The sequence below is a fragment of the Gekko japonicus genome, unplaced genomic scaffold, assembly GCF_001447785.1.
Source record: "Gekko japonicus isolate JY-2015 unplaced genomic scaffold, Gekko_japonicus_V1.1 scaffold2216, whole genome shotgun sequence".
NCBI lineage: Eukaryota > Metazoa > Chordata > Lepidosauria > Squamata > Gekkonidae > Gekko > Gekko japonicus.
Genome location: NW_015163154.1, coordinates 272261 through 287950, shown reverse-complemented (window position 1 = coordinate 287950; position 15690 = coordinate 272261).

The window sequence follows — 15690 nt, the reverse complement described above, 5'->3', positions numbered from 1 at the left end:
CCGGGTCTCGAACTGCTGAACTACTGACCTTCCACAGCCTGCAGTTCAGCGTCTTAACCAATTATCCAGGGGAGTCCCAAAGAAGGAATTTGGCCCCCATTGTAACCTAATTGTGGGAGTGGGAGGCCTAGAGGCAGAGCCTCTGTGGTGTGAAGGGGGAGTTAGGAGTCTGTCCCTCTTACCAGACAACCCCCAACAGGACAGTGGTGGCAGCAAATACCCTAGTGGAATGAAATGGAATAGCTGCCTCTAGGAGTTTGGCACGAGCCAAGGAGGGGGTGGGCAGAACAGAGTCTGCAGGCCAGAGCAGGCTGATTCCGTCACAGTGGGTATAAATGGATGGGAGAGCTAGCATGAGAGTCAGGCCTTTAGAATGTCATGCTGAGTTCAGTTCCCCCCAAGCTGTTTGGTGAATCTGTGAATAGGCTTTTAAGACATAGATCTTTTACCAAATCTTCAGGTCTGGGTGATATCCGGGTGTGTGGGGTGGGGTGGTGGACTTTGTACTTCACTCTGCAGATGGGAAATGGTTGAATTCCCTAGAATATGCAAGTGCCTGGGTCTGTTTTTAGATTTAGAGTGGACTGATAATGCTGCTATGCTGAGTAACATGCATAGGCTGCATCAAATTGGTGAAGCTGCACTCATTTAAGCTCCTGCTGAGAGAGGCATGCAAATAATATGGTTTTACTCTGTATCAGCAGAGCATTCATAAGTCATTACAACAAACTCCTGCTGATAAATTGATATCCTGTTGGCCTAGTATGGTAATGTATTGGGATGAAGTTGAAATGGAAGTGTTTTATTCGGTTTTAACTCCAGTTGCTTACTGATTCACAGATGCATGTAGATTATTCAATATCTGGCCACTATAGGTGTGAATTGAGCATTGTGTAGCTGGAGCTTCAAGTTGCTGCAGTGTAGAGTGATTTTTTTTAAATACCTGTGTGTGATGATATCTGTTATAGCATGAAGATTGGAAGTATCAGTTGCTGTCTTTCAAGAGATGGACATATGCATATGACAGCCCTACACTTACAATATTGGAGCTGTACATCCAAACTGCAGCTGTAATGCCACTGTATAACCTGTGAGGTGGTGTGTTTCTGCTTTCTCAAGCCGGGCTGCCAAGTTGTCTTTTAGTTAGATCTTCCTTATCTTTTAAGAAGAAGAGTATGTTTTTATACTCTCCATTTCTCTACCTTAAGGAGTCCCCAAGCTGATTCCCTTCCTCTCCCCACAACAGGCACCTTGTGAGGTAGGTGGGGCTGAGAGAGCTCTGAGAGAACTGTGACTGGCCCAAGGTCACCCAGCAGGCTTCATGTGGAAGAGTAGGAAATCAAACTTGGTCCTCCAGATCAGAGTCTACAGCTCTTAACCACTGCACCATGTTTATCTTTTAAAACAAACAGTCTGAAGAAGCAGAAATCTAACAGGTGTCACTTTGCTGGGCTCTGAGAAGAACTGATAGGAAGAGCTTCATTGACTAAGCTTCTGTTTGCTTGGGAACTGTTGAAGCCTTGCCAGGGGATGAAGTGGGCAATCCAGTCTGTTGAATTTCTCATGGATGGCTGTGGAAAGAGATTGACCCCAAGCCATAACTGACATCCCGGGTATCCTCATTGTGCCTCCACATCCTAAGTTTGCCTCCTGTACTGAGGCTCGCAGTGCAATACGTGAAGTGGAAAGTGATGGCTCTATTGTCCCTGGGAGCAGTTGTCCTTGGGAAAGGGGGAGATGCTCAGTGCTTTCTCTCTGTCTGCCTGCCTTGTGACCAAGAAGGCAGAGAGAACAGCTTAGGATGCTATGGTAATAATCCAGGTTTGATTTCCAATCCTGATGTAATTGTTTTGTAATGCAGACAAAAGTTCCAGATCCTCCATGTTGATTTAATTTAATCTACATCAGGAAATAATTCTACTGATCACTGGATGTGTAAACATGAGGTGTAGTTGGAAGTACAGTGTTCTCCCTGGTTTAGAGGTATGTACTGCAAGACACAGTGATGGACCTGACACATCTTCCCCATCTCTTTGAGTCTGATCTTTCTATTAAAGGGGTTTCTCCTGCTGTGAAGATAGGGGGAAACTTGTGAGTTTCACTCCTGCCCTTTGTGTCCTGAATATGGGTAATGTGGAATGAGTGTTGAACTTTTCCCATGATAACTGGACCAAACTGCTATGTAGGCTTGGAGTGAGGGGAAGGCAGCTTTTTTTTTAAAGGGAGGAAAATGCAGGCATTCATAGAGTTGTTTGGAAACTGTGGTAGCCTCCTTGTATCAGAAACTATTCAGAAGACCTGATTATTTTGGAACCATGATGAAGCTCTGGAGTCATTCCCATAACCTTCCTCAAAAAAACAAAGTTTGGGGAGGCATGCCAAGATGCACAGGTTGAAAAAAGACTCACTACAGACTCTGAGACAGTCCACCTAAGTTTAGATTCTTCTCACTAATTTCCAGCCCATTCCTATGCTTTATGGTGGTTAGGGGAGAATTCCTGGTCTATTTTCAAGACTGCCCCCTTTCATAGGGTTGATCATATTGATTTGTTCTAGGGAATCTTGTTCCCCAGGCATTTCTGGTACAATATTTCATGGTCCTTTCCCTGATTTTCATGACATTTTATTGTAATGATGGTACAGATGCCCCCAGATTGATTCTCCATTATAGCCCATGGGACCCATTGACCATAATGGTCCCCATAGGCTATAATGCAGACAGGGGAAAAAAACATATATTTTTTTGCACACACCTATTATGCATTTCAGTGTGATTTGTAAGCTGCCTTGAGTAACAGGAAAAAGTGGGATATAAATATTTGAATAAATAAGTAGTTTGGGCAGGTTGATAACATTTAAGCAACTTGTTGCAAATTCAGAGGCTGCAGCTAGTGCAGAACGCCACGGCCAGGCTGTTGATGGGCTTACCTAGATGGGAACACATCCAGCTTGTGTTGAAGGCCCTGCACTGGCTGCCAATAGCATACCAAATCCGTTTCAAGGTGCTGGTGCTTACCTTTAAAGCCCTATATGACCAGGGTCCAACATACCTGAGGGACCGCCTTTCCCCACATATACCCCAGAGATCCCTGAGGTCATGGTCTCAGAATCGTCTGACCCTGCCAGGCCCCAAAGAGGCTAGGCTTGCTGTGACGAGGGCCAAGGCTTTCTCAGTGGCGGCTCCTTACTGGTGGAATGAGCTCCCAGAGGAGATCAGGGCCCTGCGGGATCTATTGCAGTTCTGCAGGGCCTGCAAGACGGAGCTCTTCCAGAAGGCCTTCAATTAGGAGCTGCCCCGCCACTACCATCAATGAGCCCGGCCCTCAGTGCCAACATCTGGCCCGTTACATCGAGTGAGTTGGAACGACACTGAGCTGGAATCTAGTTTTCGGAGACATCTTAATATGCCATATTAGCAACAAACTTTAGAACTGAATAGCACCTTACGATTTTATGTTTTAACTTATTATGAAATTATGTATATTGTTTTATTGGCAATTGGGCCACTGCTGTAAGCCGCCCTGAGCCCGTTCACGGGGAGGGCGGGGTATAAATTGAATAAATAAAATAAATAATTTTTTTGTTCAGTTAGGCAGGGTTCTGACAGTGATTGTTCCTCCTCTCTTATACTTGACCTGTAATGCTGGTTGACATTTTTCACTAAAAACACACAAAGTAGACTGCAAGAGTTCCCCTGCCCCCCTAAGTGTCGGCATGTTTTCTAAGGCTCAGCATAAGGCGAGGGTCCAAGGCCAGGTATACTAGTATAGTGGATTGGGATGGATAGACCTGTTCTCTGGAGACCAGGTCTACCAATACAGTGAATAGGGGTGGGTAGACCTGTTCTCCCGTTATTCTTAAAATATAATTTAAATATAATTTAAAATGATTTATTCTGAGATTTTTACAAGGTTATGGAAGTAATCTTTTAAAATTCTAATTGATGTGATAATCAAATGTAGACTTGGACACAACTTTAATGCTACTAGCTTTTTTAGCTCCCGAGGTAGAAATTCTGCTCACAACACTGTGCAGCTTAGAGGGAACATTGCTTAGGTGGAAAATATATCTCAAGGCCTTTGGACTGTATTTAGTACAGATGAAGTGGGGGGCAATACCCATATCCTTCCTATCAGCAAAGTTGAAACACATTCAGTTTTATATTTTCTTTGTTTCAAGTTACTTGTGCAGTGATGTGATATATTCTTTAGCATTCAGTGTTGGCTTCTAATGATCTCAATGCAAGTCTGGTAGTGAGCGGGAAGACTTGGCCTGTTAATTGCCTCCAAAGATTAGCATGCTACTGCTAAACTCACCATCTGCTGAGAAGATTTAAACTTCTGGACATCCTGGCTCTAGAATTGAAGTGGAGTGAACTAGAGAGGATTTTATTGTCAGTCACTTTATAGGAATCAGCTACTAGGAATGGGTCTTACTGCTTGTATCCAACTGGATGCCTGTTAACCCCATCTGCCAATATCAGGGGAGTTTATGAAAGTGGTGAAATAGTAATGGCATAGATGGATTGTAGGGCTGATTTTACGACCATGGATTAAAATGATTTTTTATAGACCCAGGTGGGCAGCCATCTTGGTCTGAAGCAGTAGAACAAAATTTGAGTTCAGTGGCACCTTTAAAACCAACAAAGTTCTTTTCAAGATATGAGCCTTTGTGTGCACACACACTTCCTCAGATACATTGAAATGGAAGTACATGAACTCCAGCTTGAACTCCCACACCTCGAAAAGCGGATGCAAGCACTCCTTGATGCCTTTCTGCAACCTGTCAACCAGGGCTCTGACTTGAGTGAGAACCTCGGTTCTCTTGGGGCCCTGCTGCAGCAAAGATTCCATCGCCCATGAATCTAGCCCATGAATGAGGGGGATGACTTGCCCCAGGCTGACCGTGTGGACACAGAGAACATTGGTGGCATCCTGAAACAGTTTCGGGATGTGTACCATCTGGATGAGGGTCAGCCAGTAATTGGAACTGATGCTCCCTTCCCCCTCTGATGCTCCCTTCCCCCTCCCCCTGCTGGATGGACATGGAGGACAGGATGCCCTGTACCATGGTCTTCTGCTCCATCAATCATGGCATAGGTGGAGTTCTTCCGGCTGCCAATGTCCTCTGTCTCGTCTGCCTCACCCTAACTCTCTCTCAGCAGCCGTGAAGCCCTGAGGATTCTTGAGAAGTGCCCCACAAAGCACCAGGTGTTCTCTAGCAGGGACTGATCTCAGTCATGTCCTCCCCACCCCCAGCATTGTTCCCCATCCCCAGGGCATCCCTCACCACCAGGTGAATCTTGTGCGCCATACAAACAGTGTTTCTGACTTTGGCTCTTTGGGTGGCTTTATGCATGTTTGGGCTGCCATCTGTGACCAGAGAGCCACAGGTGATCTTTTTCTCGCCAAATGAGTTCTTCAGGCTACTTTGAATGGTTGCAGTGATATTCACTGTCATATGCCCCACATCCATACCCTGATCATGGAGGAGTACCGCCTTGTAGCCAGATGGAAGTGTGCTCATCCCCACTTGGGGCGTGCCCCCCCCTGCCCACCCCAGAACTCCTCTGGTTCCCACCCATGTGCCATGAAGTAGAGGTAGCCATGGTGGCGTCTTTTCCAAAGGTTTATTGTCAGGGGGATGGTTTGTCCTTGAGCCTTGGTTTCCTCAGCTTTGACAGGACACACTGTGGAGTGATACATGGAGGGGCAGCACTCTCTGGTTCATGGTCATCCTGGAAGGGATGGCATACCGGGGGGCACACACTGTACAAGCCCCCAGAAGCCCACATCAGAGGGAAAGGCTGGTTGTCCAGGGCAGTTTGGTGTAGTGGTTAAGTGCGTGGACTACTGGATGCATAAAATGTGTGCGATAATAGAAGGGCTGAAATTAACAGTGCAATCCTTTTTTTTTTAAACTTTCTTTATTGGTTTTCCCAGAACAGAAAAGAAAAAATAACAGAAGTACTCGTTACAATGAAGTGCTACAACAAACAGTAATATCTCTTCACATCTCATTTTCCTCAAAATTACATAGTATTTCTATATCATTAACCAACTATTATAAACAGTCAACTTTCTAATGCTCACAAATTTTTCAGATATTGAATACACAAAATAAAATAAATTGCCTTATTGGTTTTCTTCTTAATTGCATAGTATTCATTTATCACTAGCCATGTAAACTTTCCTCCCATATCTTATCTATAACACTTCACATGTTTCAAGCACGCAAACAACTTTAGCAGCCATATAACTTTTTCAAAAAAGAAAGAATGTATTACCTTAATTTCTGGTTAAACTACTTGTCCTCAGGGCTATTTTTGGGCAGGAACACACAGGAACGGAGTTCCGGCTGGCTCCTGAGTTGGCCACGCCACGCCATGCAGGAACTCATTAGCATAATAGGCCACACCCAACAGCAGAAACTGGCCTAATAGGCTAATGAGATATGTTGTCAGGGGTGTGGCCTAATATGCTAATAAGAAGCAAAAGGTGGGTGTGGCTGGATGACCACACTTCTGGTAACATGGGGGGTGCGGCCTAATAGGCTAATGAGATATGTTGTCAGGGGTGTGGCCTAATATGCTAATAAGAAGCAAAAGGTGGGTGTGGCTGGATGACCACACTTCTGGTAACATGGGGGGTGCGGCCTAATAGGCTAATGAGATATGTTGTCAGGGGTGTGGCCTATTATGCTAATGAGTTTCTGCTGCGCTTTTTCTACAAAAAAAGCCCTGCTTGTCCTAATTTTTATAAGTTTCAAACCAATAGATTCAACTTCCTTTCGCCTTCCTTTAGACTACTATCATTTCAGAAATTATTCTGCCTAAGATTTACCTTGTTTTCTTAATATCTTACCATCATATCCCAATAAGCACCTTTCCAAACAAGCTTAACTGGGTAAATTAGCTCAATTCCCCAATCCTATGGTAATTTTTTAAAGTTACATGGTATTTCTGCAACAGTAAAATAAACTTTCCTCTCCTTGTTAATATCCCATCATATAGCTCACACACCAAAATAACTTTAACAATCAACCCTAATTTTTATGAATTTTAAGCAGATAGATGCAGACTCTTTTCTTTAAACTACTGCTATCATTTCAGAGAGTACTTTACCAGGAATTTCTTATTTTCTTAGTATCCTACCATCATAACCCAATACCCACCTTTTCAAAAATACACTATACTTAAAAGGGTGTATTTCCTCAGTTCTCAAATCCTATAAGGGTTTTTCTTAAAATTACCTAATACTTCTGTAACAGTACAGTATGTTTTCCTTTCTGCATCAAAATCTCAGCACATTGTTCCCACATTAAAATAAACTTTAACAATCAACTGAATATTAATACATTTCAATCTAAAGTCTGCTTCCTTAGTAACCTGTTTCCATCATGCCCTACATATATTATACAAGTAGAAGGGGTCATTCTATCACATAGTACACACTGTTGATTTATTATTTGGAGCAGCTTCTTCTTGACAACTGAAGTTAAGTGTCTTATTTCTTTATATTCAGAGTATTTAGCTTTCAAATTTTGCCTTTTTCATTCTGCCAGCTCAGTTTTCGATTTTTGGTGTTCTCTGTTCCTTTTCCCTGATGAACGCCCCGCACTAGCTTTAATTGGCTTCTCTGTTTCTCGGTAGTGTTTTTTCTGCACATTCTTCTTTAACAGTCCTTTCAACACAGCTTGCTTCCTAACATCGAGATTTGGACTGGAGAGCTTTTCCGCTTTACCTCTCAATATACGCAAAATATCTTGAGTCTTCTTTTCTAAACTATAGTCTTGTTCATTCTCGAAACTTTCCAAGCTTCGCTGATAGCACAGGGGCTCCTCCTCAGTTTCAGTTTCCAAGTCTGCATTCTGAAACTTCTTTAAAAAGTTCTTACATGCTTCTTCAGCTGCCTGGCGTATCCCATCAATCAAATACCTTTTAAATTGTTCCAAAGTCAAATGTCCCTTTTCTGTGTTTTCTAAATCTATTTCTACAAATTCTACTCCATTCTCCCCAACCATCGCCATTTCACTTCTTTTACTCTAATTCCTTTCCAAGACGCAGGTTCCTTCTAAAATTAGAGATACTTCTGAGGGGATCAGTCAGTATAGGTTTTTGTCAATTCCAAAGAGAGTATATGTGTACTCACACTTCTATCTTTGTTGTATATTACCTTATGAAATCAAAAGTTTAAAACGGGCATTCACAGCTTCAGCAGCATGGTGAACCATGCTGTTCCACTCCCCGTTCCTGCGTCGAAACAGATCGATTACATCCCCCCACCGCCATTGGGGGGTTGCTCAATCATGTTTCTTGCAACCTGACCTCCCTCCAAGGGGTCAGGCAAAACCCCCGACTGTCTCTAGGACCCAGGGGGCTCCAAAGGAGGCGAAAAGGTTGGGGCTGTTCGGGAGCAAGCTGAACAGGCACCTGAGACGCTGCACCGCTGACCGGAAGTCTGAAATTAACGGTGCAATCCTAAAGTACTTTTTGGGGTGTAAGCCCCATTTAATAGAATTGCACTCAGTTTGAAAAGTTGGAGGAAACAAAACCGGGGGAATAAAAAGTGCTCCTGCACACACTTGGTGCATGTTCCCAGTACAGGTGATGGGTAACTAATATATCTGATAAAGTACAAGAGGGTAAAGAAGACGTAGAGTTCAAGATGCTCCACCATTTTGATGCTGGGATCATTGGAAGGGGATAAATTCAAGCCTTCATCCCAACAGCTGGATTTCCTTGAGGCCCTTTACTTTAAGGGAATGACAAACAGAAACCTTTAAGGAGAAAGTTAAAAAGAAAACAGCTTATTGTGTCTCCAGCAGGGCATATATCACACCAGGTTCTGACCTGTAGTCACTCAAGGCGGGGCCAAGTTTGCTGTTGTCCTGTTGTTCCACAAATAAGTTGCTGATGTTTGGCCAGGAAATCCACCCCTACCTCAGGAATTGCAGACACAATTAGAGATTAAAGGCCTGTGGAATGGAATTTGTTTTCTCTAGCCAACCTGACTGTGATTGTTTTTAAAACTCTGTCAGCACTTTCAGGATCCTCCCCTTACCCTGAGGGTCATCAATAGCCAGCAAAAGGGCTTTTAGCCTGGGGTTGCCCTTGAAAAAACAACAACAACCAAAGCTCAAAAAGCATTGCATGAGGATTCCAGCTTTTAGTTAGCTGGCATGTGTTTATAATAGGTTATCTTTTTGTTTCATTTTAATAAATTTTAGCCCATCCATTCTGCCAACTTTGCGCTAATTGACATCCCATTAAGGGTATATTGGGCTCATTATGGGGGTAGGTGGGCAGAAGACATTGACTTGGTCACTAGGCAGATGAATTGAGTTTGCTCTGGTAAATCAATGTTTTGAGGACCTTAGAATGTAGCAGGAAGATTTTTTTGTATACGCTTTCAAGAGTCAAAGCTCCCTTAATCAGATACAGCTTTGACTCTTGTATGCTTATACCCTGAAAATCGTCTTGGTCTATAAGGTGCTACTGGACTTAAATTTAACTGTTCTGTTGCAGACTCACACGGCTACCTCTAAAACTGTCTTTATAGAAACGTATGTGTAGATCTGCCACCACTGTTGTCTCTACTCATTGTTCCCTCTAAGCTGAGTTAGTGTGAGGTAGCTCACAGTTTTTTAGCTTCCGGCTCACACATTTTTGTCTTAGCTCAGGAAGGATGGCTCCAGAGCAAACTAATTTATGCAGTAGCCAAATTGCTCACTCAAAACTTAAATGCCAGTAGCTCACAAAATAGAATTTTTACTGCTAAGGCTCCACAGCTTAGAGGGAGCATTACTCTACATAAGCCCTGGTCCCACGGGCCGGATATCGCGGGGGGAGGCGTGGCTAATTGCCCCAGCGCAGTTTGATTCGCGATTACACGATCAGACACGCCGGCGGCACACCACCGGTCCTTCTCTCGGCGCAAGCGGGTAAACGAGGGACCGGAGGGGAATGCTGCGCGCCGGCGCGATCACACCACGGGCGTCTGGAGGCAGCCCGTGGCAAACGTTTATTAGTACCTTGGAGGTACTAGTTTTTTAACTCGCATTGTCGGCGGTAAACCACGGGTGCGCTCCACTTCTCAGATGTTGGGGTGTGATCGCGCATGGATAATCCACCCACCATCCGTGCCTCTCCCCCGGCAACTTTGCCGTGTGACCAGGGCCATAAATACATTTTAAAAATTCAGTCACTGGATTTTCTGTTTTTCCCCTTCCCCCCCATTTTTGGTTTAAAAAAAAGTAAAATCAAGGATAATAGGCAATAATAGTTCTTCATTCACACAATATTATTTTGTTTCTATATTCTTCCATTTCAGATTGACATTCTAACTGAATAGCTACTTGTTTTATTGGCCAAAGGTGAGAATGGACAAAAAATAGTTTTCAATTTGTAGAGGTTATTTTTACCTTTGGCAAATGTTCCTTCTCCCTCTGGTGACTGACTGCCCCCCCCAGGTAAGACTAGGTAGGCATTTCTGGTGGAGCAACAGAAATGTCCACTAGTTAAATATTTTCTTTAATACCATTGCTGTCACAGTGTAAGCAAAATCTCATTTCCCTCTTTTGGAAAGAATGCAGCTCCTCTTAGGTAGCCATGGCCTCAGTGGGAGAAAGTGAGCATGCTCTGTTCTTGCCAGATATGGGTGCTGTTTGCCAGTACTGCAGGTTTTTCACAGTGAACTTTATTTTTAAGCTTTGTTTATGTGTAAAACACAATATCAGTCAGCAGCCTCTTTTTGAGGTGGGCTTGTTCCACACCTTGTGTTGAGTTAGGTGTCATGAGACTCCAACCCAGGATCCCTTGGAAGGTAGCTGGTCAAGCAAGACCAGAACCAAAAAGGGCTGAAGTGTGAGTCCTCAAACTCCAGGGCAGAGCTGCCACCAGTTCCCTTCCACTGTCCAGACAGCCAGAGACCAAGGGACAAAGTCTCTGGCACTCCTGGAACTAAAAATTCAAAAAGCTACTCTTGCAAGGTAGGATGCTTACAAAGTGAGTTTCACAAAACAATCTGATAGCTGGAGCCATTGAGGGCTAAAGTACTGGATTCAGGAGTGGCCAAATTTGCTTCATGTAAGAGCCACATAGACTAAATGTCAGATGCTCGAGAGCCCCAAGTGACTTCGGAGGAAGAGCTGGGTTTGGGGGAGTGGCCTAAAAGTGACCTCCTAGGAAGGGGTGGGGCTTGGCAAAGGAACTTGCCTCCAAAACTCAACTGCATACTGGGAAATATGGATCATCTTCAGACGCAGGTCCTCCTGTTATTCAAATATTTCCATTTCCACGGCAGATGATTCTGTGACCAGGGGTTTGGGAATTGGACAACCATCTTTGATTACATAAACCTGGAATGGAATTACAAGAAAGGCAAAGCAGGGTTTCAGATTTTGTTAGTCCTCAAACCTCTGTAGGAAATGATCAAGTAGCCCTTATAATTTGTCTTTGTATTCTTCCAGTTTGTGGTCTTTTATTTTGACATCAGGAAAAGTGTCAACTCTCCTTTAGAGATTGGGAAAGTGAGTGAAATTCCATGACAATATCTGTCTTTGAAAACGTTTTAATTTACTCTGAAAGCTAAAAATAGTCTGAGTAAAATCAGAAACATTATTATCCTTCCCCTGGATTTGCAAATTGAGAATCTAGAGAAGATTCAATATGTCCGTGAGGAACATCAGAACTTGCATCCATTAATTATTTTTCAGTTGAGGGTAGAATTTATTGTTTTCTTCTAGAAAAGTAGTAATAGATTCCAACAGATCTGCTGGTTGACAGCCAGCTATCATTGCAGTGGAAGGAGACATCACTGGGAGTAACGTCAAACTCCAGTTCTTCAATGAAATTCTTGCAGCAAATTTGAAAATTGAAAATTATCCAACTCTTGAGAATTGGATAGATAAAATGCAAGAATATGCTGTTACAGCAAAACTGAGAAACTTCATTAATCAGAGACCAAAAAATGAGTTTGATAATAACTGGCAAGTTTTCTATATTACTATAACCAATCTTTGAAGTCATACAGTTGAATGGTTTATATTATACTAGGAATAAGGCCCATTGTGGAAATAAATACAACGAGATCTAGAAAGAGGTTCTGGGAGAGTGCCCCAGCCTGGGGCACTCAGCATCAGTTTGCTGTGGCGACCTCAGCAGGGTATAATGACACAGGCTCCACCATTTTCTCCAGAGCAACTGATCTCTGCTACCTCACTTGGACATTGGCAACAATGGTTTCCCAGGAGGAAATGGCTGGTTTGGAGGGTGGAGTCTATGGCATGTTATTTGTCTGAGGTCCCACCCCTCCTCAAACTCCATCCTCTCCAGGCTCCTCCCCTCAAGTCTCCAGGAATTTCCCAACCTGGAGTTGGCAACCCTATCGCCTTCCCAGCCAAGCATCAACCTGCCGTTATCTGCCCCTCACTCTTCAGCTTTCCATATCCCCCCACACCTGCACCCTCTACCATACCCTGAAGCCCTGACTGCTACCTCACATTGGCTGTCACAGGGAGGCCATCTCAGCAGGGCATAAGAACACAGAGTCCACCATTTTCTCCTGGGGAACTGATCTCTGCCATCTGGAGAGCAGTTGTAATTCTGAGTGTTCTCCAGCCCTCACCTGGAGATTGGCAACAATGGTTCCCCAGGAGGAAAATTGGAATTTTCCTCTGCAATGGGGACCAAAGCAGTTTGCATCATTCTCCTCTCCCCCTTTTGACTTGCACGACAATCCTGTTTTACTGACAGAACCAAGCTTGCGCTCTGAGACACCTTTGGGTAGTGAAGGGTGGGGTATAAATCCAATCTCTTCTTCTTCAAAGCAGCCATTTTCTCCAAGGAAACTGACCTCTGTCATCTGGAGATCAATTGTAACAGTGGGAGATTTCTAGGTCCCAGCTGGAGATTGGCAACCCTAGGGGAAAGTCAGCCACACAGAAGGGGGTTGAAGAGAATGGTCTGACAGCTGCCGGCCCACCTCAGTAGCCAGACAGCCAGCCAGCCAGCCAGCCAGCCATGGTGGAGATAAGCAGGAGAGAGCTGTTTTCATAGTTTATTCTGACAGGAAAGTGGCCAAGCTGACAGTGGGCGGGGAAGGGGGTTATGCTGAAAGTCTGTGACTGGTCTGAAATCACAGCTTCCAGAGCAAGAACCTGGGTCTGGCAGACGCTGCTTTGAAGAGCTAACTGCTATTCCTAGGGTAGCCGATCTCCAGGTGGAGCCTGAAGATCACCAGGTATCATAACTGAACTCCAGACAACAGATCTCTCCACACACACCCCCCCAGAGAAAATAACTGCTTTGGATAGTGGGCTCTATGGCATTCTGTTCAGCTGAGGCTTCTCCCCTCCCCAAACTCTGACTTTTTTAGACTGGCTTCCTTAGACACAGAATATCCAGGAATTTCCCAACCTGGACCTGGCAACCCTAGTCAGTGTCACGGGCTGGGGTGCCAGTCAAAGGGAGTCCAGAACAGGCCAAGGTCAGGAGCCAAGAAGAAAGTGCAAAGTCCAAAGCCAAGCCGGGGTCAGGAGCCAGAAACACAGAGCCAAATCCAAAATCACTAACCAGAAGCATAGTTCCAAAGCCAAGCCAGGGTCAGGAGCCAGGAACACAGCCAAATCCAAAGCCAGGAGGTCTGAGGTCTAGGTGCAAGAGCTGAGCTGAAGTGGATGTAAGCAGCACAAAGCTGACTTGTTGCTTCCATGAAGAATACTGCCCAGAGTGTGGAATTAAATGCTGCTACCAATTAGTCAGCTGCATGATTGCCCAGGCTCCTGTTAGAACTCTGAGCTGGCCGAGTGTCTTCCCTGTAACCTGGCCTCTCGGTGCCTGGTTGCTAAGTTTTGTTGCAGTTGCTCCCTTAAACAAGTCACATGTGGGGGTGAGTCAGGAGGACTTTCAGCTTGTAGTTCTTCCCCCTTATCTGGGCCAGGTGTGAAGACTGCTGTTACAGGCAACTGCCAGCTATCCTCTTCTGCTGCTCCAGAGGGACCAGCTGCTGTTTCTGCAAGCTCTGTCAGCTCTTCCTCATCCATGCCCATGACAGTCAGGACTGGCCCCAATGAGTTCCTCACAAAGGCCTGGAAAGGGTTTCCTTTGTCTTTTTACTGACAGAACCAAGCTTGGTTGCCTACCAACAGCCACTGAGGGAAAAGTTAGTTCCACAGAGGAGCCAAGTAGGAGAAGTATCTTCATCAGGAGAGACAGCCGTTTGCCAGTTATTCTGACAGGGAACAGTGGCTGAAGTGGGAGTGGGCGGGGAAGAGGAGCAGACCCAGCCCCCATCCAATGGCACGGAGTACTCTTGAGTGGCGGCTGATGGGCCAATGGCTGATGGAGCACATTGCACAGCCAATGGGAGAGCTGGAAATGGCCAGTAGCGCTAAGAGGATTATTAGACAAGATAGTTTCAGTATGAAATATTAAATATGTTTTCTTTTGCATGATTCTTATCACAACAAACTGTTATGTTAAAATTATACACAAATTTTATGAGGTTATTCAGGGTTTATCATATAATTGATAAGATTGATAAGAGGATAAATGTTAATATAAAATGGTAGAATGTTGAGTAGGTTGTTATAGTCACTTTTAAAGGTATAATGTTAAATAATTTTCCTAAAAAATCAAGTATTTGAGTCAAGGATTGTCCTTTATATTTGTAAAAAAAGGCCCTTTATACAATGTTTTGGAATTTTATACATTTTTATGCTTTTCCCCTTACCCCTTTTCTTTATTCCCTCAAAAAATTCAAAATAAAAACAAAAACAATGAAATTCTTGAATGCTCTCAACCTCCCCCCCCCCGAAACAAGTCCCTGCAACCCACACCCAGCCCGGAGTGGCCTAGCTGCCCCACAGCCTGCATAGGTCAGCCAGGGAAAAGCTTCCAAGCTGACCTGGGCAGACCATGGCTGGCTTGGGTGCTCTCGCCCTCACACCACTCCCCAAAATGAGTCGCCAGAACCCACACCCAGCCTGGAGTGGTTTGGACCCCCCAAATCCCAAACTTACCCTTCTGGCTCATGGCAGCAGGAAGAAGAGGCAGCACATGCAGCCCCCAGCTCATCGTGGCCTGACTGAGGGCTGCTGGGAGCTAGGGGCAGGGCTTAGCTTCCAGTGAGCAGGCCCTGGCTGCCTGCCCGCTCACCCAACTCTCGGAAAGAAAAACCCCCTCCATACAGCCACCCCTGCTCTATGCGGTTGGCTAGAACAGCATTAGCAGTTAGCAGGGATGAAGAGTCCTGATATTAAAAGCCTGGAGGTGGGGTAACATCATGTTGGAATAAAGCAGAGAGAAAGATATTAAGTAATGAAGGAATAAAAATGGTGTTGTAGCAGATTCAGTACTGCTTATAGCATTGTTTTCGTTTTTATAAAATTTTGTTTTCTGCATTGCTTAACATACCATGTCTGATACTTTTTGCAGTTTTCTAGTTTTTGTAATCCTAATCCTATTGCATTGCTTATTAGGTCTCTTATGCTATTCAGCTATATTGTTTTATGCCATATAATTAATTTTGAGTCTCAAGTAGAAAACTGGTAAATAAATTATAAAGTATAAAGAAATAACAAATTAAAGAAATAATAATGGGCTCACCACCACTGTACTCATTTGCTCCCCCTCCCCAGTAAAAAAATTCTGACTATGGGCCTGCTAATACATATTGAAAGGTTGCTGCA